The following is an 8,470-nucleotide window of genomic DNA, read 5'->3' as shown; positions in this document are numbered from 1 at the left end:
ATCTCATGCGAGCTAGCCTGCCTAGCCAGAACTGTATAAATATAAAATCTCAAGTGACCCGGAAAGTTGAGATAGATCTTAAATGTGCCTGCTGTAACCAACAATGACGGGTATTTCCACACTAGAAACATTGAAACAGATATTAATTTGGGGAAATGTTTCCATTTTCGAGTAGCCAGGGGGGTTAGGGTTCAAACACCCCCTCTCCGAAATTCACCCCCCCCCCCTGCAGGGGGAGGGGGTCGAAATTTAGCGACTGATTTTTTGCTTTGATTTTCTTTATTTTAGGTGATATTTTAATACTTACCAAAGCACAGCCAAGGGGGTTTTGAGTTAAAAAAAAACCCTAAGGGTTTGCAGTTAAATCCCCCTCTTCTATAAAAACAAAACAAAAAAATGCAAACGACAATCCCCAAATTCCAAGAGCGCAGCTAAGGAAGATTTAGATTTTAAAACCCCCTCCGAAATTTACGATGAACCCCCTCTTCAATATAAAAAAAGCAAATTATACACTCAAAATTCTATGAGTATAGCCAAAGGGGTTTTGACTTTAAATCCCCTTCCAGTGGGGTTTGAAGCTAAAAAATACCTCTTCATTGTAAAAAAAAAAAGCAAATTACACTCTCTAAAATCTAAGTGTAGCTAAAGGGGTTTTGAGTTTAACCCCCCCCCCCCCCAGCGATGTTTGAAGCTAAAAAATACCTTTTCAATATAAAAAAAAAGCAAATTACACACTCAAAATGCTATGAGCGTAGCCAAAGGGGGATTTTGAGTTTAAACCTCCCTCCTCCAGATGACTTTTAAAAAAAAGTTTAAAGTCCCACAAGATGGTTTTGAGTTTAAAGTCTCCCTACAGAGAGTTTTGAGGTTGAAAACCTCTCTCTTCAATATTATTTTAAAGCAAACTACAGTCACCAAATTCTATGAGCGTAGCTAAATGGGTTTTTGAATTTAGTTTAAAACCCCCCAACAGGTGATTTTGATGACAAAACTTCCCTTTTCGATATAAAATCTAAAGCTATAACTACAGTCACCTAATTCCAAGAGCGTAGTCAAGAGAGGTTACACATTTCTACCAGTGGCAGTGCAGTGAATAGTCATGTATCGAAATTGAAAATGTGGCTCAACAAAGATGGATAAGACAGATTTTAGGAGTCAGTTATAGAGATCTGGTCTCAATCAAGGAAATCCTAAACCTAACTGGGAGTCGACCCTTAAGGTTGTGACAGAGCGTCGCATGAGGTTTGCGATACATGTTCTCCGACAAAATGAATTGCGCATAATAAGAGTTGCGATGACATCCTAGTACAACATGGCGCCACACCTTCATGGAGGTCCTCAGAGCTGGTGGGAAGAGGCTTCAGGCATTGTCAGTGACAGATTTTTGTGGAAACAGCTTGCCGCCTAATGCGCCGAACGGCGCGGGAGGATCTAAGTCGGTAAGAATAGCACATTAGGTTGTTGAAATACAACTTTAAATACCAGGATAATGCACTGTAGATACCTCAGAATATATGCATTTTGTTGGCTTTCAATACCGCGCCCCGCGCTGGCAAGGACGGGGAATCGACAATTTTTCCACTTACTCCAGGAAGAACCTTTTCTGGGGCACAATAAACGTCTTCTGAAAGGAAAGAATAAAGGGCCAGAATTTAATAAAGATTAATTAAATACACACACACACACACATATCTATGTATATTTTTTTTTGGCCCCGGGGGGGGGGGGGATTCCGAAAAAAAATCCTGGCTACGCCCATATATAATATTCAATTAAAAAGGATATATAGATCTAGATCTTTAATAATTATAACTGCTAAAACAAAAACATGATTTTGACAAATCTATTTCTCTACGTAAGGCATATCGTTTGAGATCTACTGTACCGCCCAACTTTGCATGAGAATGTTTCGGTCAATAAAAGATTGTCATGACATGTATTTCTGGTCTGTGAGGCCTTAGAATAGAACCATTGGGTGAGACCTAATGCGACCTATATTTCTTTGTGAGGCCCTTTTGGGGTATAATTTATCGCTAAAGGTTTACTTACAGATTAATCTGATTAAAACAAAATCTAAAGAGTGTCTACTGACCTATATTTCTACAGTATAACCCGGTTTTTAGTTAATGCATGGTTAATGTACCTACATCGTAGCCTATAATCTATTAGATGCGCTTCCTGAATATTAATATTTTGAAAAGATCAATATTTCTGCCGAAAGTCCCCCACATAAAAAAATGGCGCCCATTTTCTACGCTTGGAAAACCCTATGGCCTCTGGGCGGCTCTGGGCTACACACTAGAAGGGATTAGTCTAGTGTTCTATTTACGAAATGTTTCTAGTTTCTACTGTATGTAATCGCTAAATATTCTCATTGTTGTTATCGAAAACATCAAAAATTGTTTGTTTTTAAAGACAATAACTCCTTTATACAATTTATAGAGCGATTTTTTTCTTAATAACTAAAATGTTTGATTAAAAAAAACAATGGATTATATCAGTGATTCCCAAAGTGGTCTATATAGACCCCCAGGGGTCTACGAAGACCTCCAAGGGGTCTACGACAGTAAAAAAATAAATAAATTGGGGTCTATGAGATGTCCACGGGGGTCTACGATAATAGATTTCATTTAAGCAGGTCGAGTTACTTAATTTTCACATTCCATTAATGTAATTATTTCATACACTAATATATGATTTGTACCTTCATTAATCCTTTAAATATTTATCCTGCTATTCAAACGAAAAATTGTTGTAATCAATTTCAATACTTATTTAAATAGCTTAATTTTGTCTACATGTAACTAATATTTAGAAAAAAAGAAAAGAAATGTAGACAGTACAGCATTAATTATTTAAAATTGGGATTCCTTCCTTTCTTGTCAAACAAGCAGTTGCCTAAGTGACTTTTTTATGACGATATGAACCAGTTAAGCTGGAGGATCATTTGAGACAATGCCAAACTGACAAAAATTAAGATTTGAAAAACTTTTGAACACTCAAAGTTAGAAATAGACCCACAAAATCTCTGTTCGACATCATAAAGAGAAGATGATGGTTTGTGAGAGTCTTACAAGATTTCATTACTTAAAGCAAGATACGGAAAACAGCAAAGGTCCAACATTGATTTTACCAGACGTTTTACATAAACCTACATCTGTTATATTAAAAGAATTTCTTTAAGCGACAATACAGTTCAAGGTCGCTTCGGTGGCATGAGTTATAAAATTAAAAGCTTCTTATGTAAATCATTGCAAAAGACATAAATACAGTTTGGTCTGACAAGGTGTAGCGCTGTGTGCTACAAACTGTCTAATGGTCACCATCTTATCTCATCTATGCCTGTGGTCCCTTCTGGGCATAGGCCACCAACCAGCTTCCTCCAGGCATCTCGGTTCTGGGCGAATCTCTCCAACTCTCCCCACGTCTTGCCCATCTGCTTCCAAATCGCGGAGACCTGGAGAACCATAATCACCACCATGAAAAAAAATCCAGGTATTCATCAATACCTGCCTGAAGAAGATTCTTATAATCCGTTGGCCAGAGAAAATCTCGAATGAGGAACTGTGGCAAATAACAAAGCAGCAGCCCATTGAAGTAGATATCTTTCAGAGACGCTGGAGATGGATAGGTCACACCCTTCGCAAGCCTGCATCCAACATAACAAGGCAAGCCCTAACCTGAAACCCCCAAGGAAAGAGAAAGAGGGGACGGCCCAGGAATAATGGTCACCGTCTCCTTATATTTCCTTAGGGTTGACCCACGAGACCTTTCCCATGTTTGGGTATAGTAGCAAGGCAGCAGAGGTTTGAATTCAGTTTTCCTTCTGCTCGGTGGGTAGCAAGCAAAGGTTAATGAGCCCTTCCTGCTCGAAGTTTACTGGTTTAGGCTCCAGTTACTCTCCTTCGACCCTTCTCCTGTTAATGAAAACAGTTCCGCAGATTCAATATTTGAGCCACACGCGAAAGATCAAGAAATACACGAACAACTGCTCTTTGCGAAACCTTTTACAATGATACTTAAGGCATATAAATAAATAAATTAATTAATATTTAATGTTAGGAAAGACTACTTCATAGAACGACAAATTCGTATGTGACACATAACATCCGTAGTTGTAGTTTTAAATTACTTTTTCACTCTTCAACTCACTACAGTTAGAAATTTGTTTAAAAAAAATGTTAATGAATTTGCAAAAATGTGCAAGTTGAGCAGGGGGTCTACCGAAAACCAGAAAACATGGCAAGGGGTCTACAGGACAAAAAAGTTTGGGAACCACTGATCTATATGAACTTGGAGCAGAAAAAAAATTACGTTGGTGTTGCTTGTCTTTGACAGCTAAGAGTTCAGGGAGAGCACTGTAAGCGTCCCATGCGGGGTTCAGGGGAAGAGCCCAGTATTTTAAGTATTTTCTTACATTCTTCGATGCACTTCACTTTCCATCCTATTTAAAAAAAAAGGTAGGTCAAATTAAGTGAAAGAAAGTATAAGGTGGGAGAACTAACCGATATTGAAATATGACTGACTATTTAGGCAGATGAAGCGTAAGCATATTTATCGTCAGTTTCTATATTCATGTTTAGAGATATATAATATCTCTTGTAGGCCTGTCTTTTTTGATCAGCAGAATTTCAAGACCTCAACTGAACGATCGTTCAACGCTCTGGGCCAATTCGATGCTTTTAACGCTCAACGGGTAGTATATGTTTGGAGGTTACCTGTTAAAATGTCTAATTTATAAGAACCTTTTGAATCATGTTTCTACATGATAAGCATATAAGCATTGAAATAGGAATGTATAGGCCCTAACTACATTGCAAATACAGGAAGAAAAAAGGCACATTCAACCCCCGTCAGCAAAATGCGCCTCACAGCTTGAGATTAGCTGAATTAGGGTAATTTAAGGGTATGCCCCTGAAAACAAAATTGTCCTCAAAAATAAATAAAAAAAAAAAAAACCACCATGTATTTACTAAGACTTAAGTAATTAATTTCTTACATAACGAATGCACAAAACTTCGTTGTTGATTTTTAAAAGAACTATTATTTGTCTTGCAAAGCTCTACAACAACAACAACAACAAAAAAATGAAATAAAAGAAAATGAATTAGGCATTATTACTCTTAGTTCTGTGTATTTTAAGCAGCAGTTTAAACATAAGTGAGTCAAGTTTGAGTTATATGTCCAAAGATATTTATACAAAACATTGAGATAAGGTTGAGACAAATCTTATTTGTTCTACTTATATTTAAAAAAAAATTGAGTTAAATTTTCCAAAACAAATTTTTTCTTTAGACAACTGCGACAAATTCCTTCCAGGGGAAAAAAATTAGAACCTAAGGTCTGGGGATTTAAAAAAAAAAAAACTGTCGCCATATTTGACTATCCTGTTTTAATAGTCTTGCTTTCGGCGTAAAAGGGGAGGTGACGTGAGAATGAAAAAGATTGATCAGGTACGGGTTCTCTCTCCATTTTATATTTATTTCTAATTAAATTATTGCATTTGCCATTGGCGAGAGGGTGGGGATGACTTGATATAAGAAATTATAGCCTATATAGTAAATATAACTTAGTGACATTTAAAATTTCTTATGACTTCCGAATCAACACTAAAATACTCCCGCCCAATCCCCCACCCCAAATGAAAAGACATGTCGGGGGAAAGGGCGATTGCATCTACCGCCCCTCCCACGGTCCAACCTGGTATGACAACTCTTTTTCCTTTTATATTTACAAATGATTGCATTTGAGATTAGAGTGCGGATCGACATTGGCCAAATATACAAATGGGTTAAAATAGCAATAGTTCGGGTAGTCCGGTGGCATAGATAATTTTAATATAATATAAAAATTCGACTTATTTTGTCCTCGATCTGTGATTTCTGCAGAAAATTTTAACCGCACCCCCATCCAAAGTATTAGAGTCAGTGGGCGGGGCGGTAGATGCAAAGCCTTTTCCCAGAATCAGCTAACCTTCCAGAAATTAGGGAGGGGGGGGCGAAATATTTTTAAAATATGGTTAAATTTTAAATAATTAGTATATTAAGATAAGTAAAAGATTTATACACTAATTGCGGGTGTGGGGACGTTGGGGAAGGGGGCGTTAGCACCAATTCCACTCTCCCACGGATCCGCCAGTGATTATGACCCACATTCATTTTCTAGCCAGGTTTTGTTGCAGTCTGTACCAAAGAATTAAAAGACTGCTGTTCTTCTGAGTTGACCTTATAATCACTGCTATAATGGGCGCTGTTACTGAGTTGTTTAAAAACTCTTCAATCAGTCACGGCACACGCAAGTCACGCTCTGTCAGAGTTATATCCTATATGACCCATATACAATAAAGCATGTTTACATTTTGGGATAACAAAAAAAAAAAAAAAACACGATATAAAAATGTTAAAAAATGTAAAAAAACAAACAAACAACAAAACAGCAACAACAAAGCTTATATGCAAGAATTAATTTCCCATTTTCTTTATGAAACACTTAATTAATTACTACTTATTCTTTAATTGGCCAATGTGACAATGAATAAGTGTGCACAATTTCAATTTCATCCAATAATAGAAAGTGGGAGAAATAACGTGTGAAAATATGTACCAGACAGACAGACAGACGGATGGATTTGAAAAAAAGATTTTTGAAAAAAAAACAAACTCACATCTAGATCATATTATTATTATTCCAGTTTGCTAATTAAAACAGTGCGAAATTTATGAAAGGATCAGATCATCAGTCATTCGAGTAAGATAACAGAAGTTCAATATTAAAGCTGTTAGCATTTAGTTAATACATTTAATAGGTAGTAGATAGTTGGTAGTTGATTCAAAACAATACACAACTACGTACATTTCTTGGGGTTAAATTCTAAGTAGGCTTATGAATCTGATAATACTTACAATATAGGCATGATCCTTTGTTATGCTAATCAATAGTTCAAGTTTTTAAGTCTATTATGGTTAATACTAGATGTAGTAATAGATCGATAATATATCGATGTACTTATGTATTTTTAATTTTTTTGTACAAGCAATTAGTAAAATAATAAGAGTTGTTCAAGAATTAAAAAAAAAAATTTCTTTCGCTGCGAGCAGGGTTCGAACCTGCGCGGGAAGATCCCATTGGATTTCAAGTCCAACGCCTTAACCACTCGGCCATCACAGCTACAATATGATGAGAATCTTTAAGAATATTAATACTGCGGACTGGCGGAGAACGTTTTAATTTATATAATTGATGCATGTTAGTGTATACAAGCCTTATGTTATTATTTATATACATTACGAGATGTTTCGCTTAAATGTTTGCTCGGTGTTTTCAAAATGTCATGTACCGGAACTCTGAAGCAAAAATAATAGTAAAAAAAAAATACGGAATACATCCGATAACGATAAAAAGTTGGGTTTTTCCCACTAGACCTAGGTATATTACCAGGTACCTGTTGTAATGGACCATCCATTTGTAACGTTATTTTTCATTAAATATATATATATATATATATATATATATATATATATATATATATATATATATATATTCTATGAGTGCGATAGAGTGCATGTCAGCAATTATAGTATAAATTGTAAATTTTAGGCTAATATTTGTGTTTCTATTGGATTATATCAAAGTCACTTAATCAAAATATTTGCTTTTTTATATAAGGTAAAAATGCACTGACATTCGGAACTTAAGATACCGTATATAGGCCTATGTATACAGGGCCGGTCTTAGGCCACTGTAACCTATCAACCTATGCGGCCGCAATGGACCCCGAGCTTTAATAGGGCCCGCGCGATGCGAATTCGAGGTTGAAATAATTAAATTAAACCATTTTAACTTATTATTAAAGGGTTCCTGGAATTCTCCAGAAATTATAAAATATAAGAAAAAGTCATGAAAATGTCATGAAATTATTAAAATCTTCTGAAAACTGATGCAAATCTTAAAACAGACAGAATTGTAATTTCGATGTGTCATTCAATTTGGAAAACGACAATCATACTCGCTATTAAAAAAAAAGGCACTGTCAGCTTTCATTTAATAAAAATGTGATAATAAGCCGAATTTTAACCAAAACAAAAACTTCAAATATCGGTACTTAATTTACTTCAATAGTCACTGGCATACAAATACAGGTCTAAATCTCGACCTCTTATATAAAAAAAAAACAACAACAAAAGCGATATTTTGCGAGTCGATAATAAATCTAAAAGGCAAATCTGAATGTTTATAGGGTTTTTTGTTGTAAAACTACTATCTACTGTAGATGGCTCGTAAATGTAATTTGACAATGATTTTGCACTTAGTAAAGTATGAATAAAATGCAAAGACAAATTTATTTTCTAATACAAAATCTTAATTTTCACTTATTATCCTTATCACAACCCAAATTAGGCCCCGCGCAATCCGTTTCGCATGGGGCCCCGCAACCTGTAGTACCGGTCCTGTATATATATATATATATATA

At 35.6% G+C, this 8,470-nt stretch overlaps 1 non-coding gene across 1 annotated transcript; it reads right to left on the bottom strand.

Annotated features, from left to right (window-relative positions):
* Nucleotides 1–7,085: 7,085 nt before the first annotated feature.
* Nucleotides 7,086–7,167, bottom strand: Trnas-uga (transfer RNA serine (anticodon UGA)). The gene has a single exon. It is a non-coding gene; the product is annotated as a tRNA-Ser (tRNA).
* Between the last annotated feature and the right edge of the window lie 1,303 nt (nucleotides 7,168–8,470).

The sequence above is a fragment of the Biomphalaria glabrata genome, chromosome 3 (genome assembly GCF_947242115.1).
Source record: "Biomphalaria glabrata chromosome 3, xgBioGlab47.1, whole genome shotgun sequence".
Classification (NCBI taxonomy): Eukaryota; Metazoa; Mollusca; class Gastropoda; family Planorbidae; genus Biomphalaria; species Biomphalaria glabrata.
This window is presented reverse-complemented; position numbering and strand designations above follow the sequence as displayed.